The sequence below is a fragment of the Mizuhopecten yessoensis genome, unplaced genomic scaffold, assembly GCF_002113885.1.
Source record: "Mizuhopecten yessoensis strain PY_sf001 unplaced genomic scaffold, ASM211388v2 scaffold2711.2, whole genome shotgun sequence".
Taxonomy (NCBI): Eukaryota; Metazoa; Mollusca; class Bivalvia; order Pectinida; family Pectinidae; genus Mizuhopecten; species Mizuhopecten yessoensis.
This window is the reverse complement of record NW_018485984.1, coordinates 1,617,505-1,619,330: the sequence shown is the minus strand read 5'-3', so window position 1 is coordinate 1,619,330 and position 1,826 is coordinate 1,617,505.

Here is a 1,826-nt window from a genome sequence, read left to right as displayed (position 1 = left end):
CAGCATCTGTATACAATGCAAATAAGTCGATAATCTCATGAATAAATTATTAATATCGTATTTTTTTTATAATCTATACACGTGGAATGACTGCCCATTGGTCACAGTTGTTAGGTAGGAATACACACAAAAGATTAGTTTGTCGTTGTCTAAATGATATGATAAACAATAATTGTCAACAACACCAGTTTACATTAAGTAAGTTTCGGGAAGAGTTAATGCACTTAATTGAAAAAGAAATGTTAATTTATCAACGTACTTCTCCGTGTTTTTTTGAAGAATTTATAAGAACTAGTGAATGCAATTCTGTGCATTTAGCTGTCAATTAACTTGTAGTTATCACCAAGTTTAGATTTTCACAAGTACCTATAACTACAACCTTTACCTTTAGCTCGCCATGACGTGTACATATAGTTGTGACATGTACATGTGGTTGTCCAATAGAAAATGTCATGTACGTGCGGTTGTCCCGTATAGATGTATATGTGGTTGTCATATATACATGTACTTGTTGTTGTCATGTATGATGTACCTGTGGTTGTTACGTATACATGTACCTGTGGTTGTAACGTATACATGTACCTTTGGTTGTTACGTATACATGTACCTGTGGGTGTAACGTATACATGTACCTGTGGTTGTAACGTATACATGTACCTTTGGTTGTTACGTATACATGTACCTGTGGTTGTAACGTATACATGTACCTGTGGTTGTAACGTATACATGTACCTATGGTTGTTACGTATACATGTACCTGTGGTTGTCATGTATGATGTACCTGTGGTTGTAACGTATACATGTACATGTGGTTGTAACGTATACATGTATATGTGGTTGTTACGTATACATGTATATGTGGTTGTCATATATACATGTACTTGTTGTTGTCATGTATGATGTTCTTGTTGTTGTCATGTATGATGTACCTGTTGTTGTTACGTATACATGTACCTGTGGTTGTTACGTATACATGTACCTGTGATTGTTACGTATACATGTACCTGTGGTTGTTACGTATACATGTACCTGTGGTTGTCACGTATACATGTACCTATGGTTGTCACGTATACATGTACCTGTGGTTGTTACGTATACATGCACCTGTGGTATACATGGCACCTAAATTGTTGTATATTGTTATATTTGTGTAATTCTTTTTAAATGAATGGACACATGTAGATATAATTACTGAAAAAACGGCTATTTCAGCACAGAAACTACCCTGAGGAAAGGTACAATGCATTTGTTCACTTTCGCGAAATGAGCGCATGGAAGGAAAGTGACCTACGCATTCGTTTGCATCGTCTTAACCCCCAACGTATAGAAAATACATGTGCAAATAACATTACCATAAAGAGTTCTGATTGAAAGTTCTGGAATTCCCTTTACACAACCACGTAACATTCGGAAAATACGGTTGGGAATATGTTCTCCGTATTTATGAGAGATGTGGCATCGACACTGTGTACGATCGGGTACTTCAGGAAACCACACTACCTAACTATACCCAAGGTACCCGCGGTGATGGGTGGCAATGGGTTCCATTTATGTGTTCAGTTTAAGACAACGGATCTCGAACACGGAATTCGAGGACTATTATGTAGCTTCAGAATTGTAATTACGGCACACGGTTATGGCAATGCACGTGGATGAACGTATGAATAATTACACAAAAATGAGGACAAAACGTTTTTTCAAGAACATAAACATTACTATAGGTTCAGTTTCCGAATTCTTTTGAACTCTTTGTAAGGCATTGTCTTGGTAACTTGAGTATAATCAAATAATATCCACGTCTAGAGAGCTCTGTTCGTATTTCGATA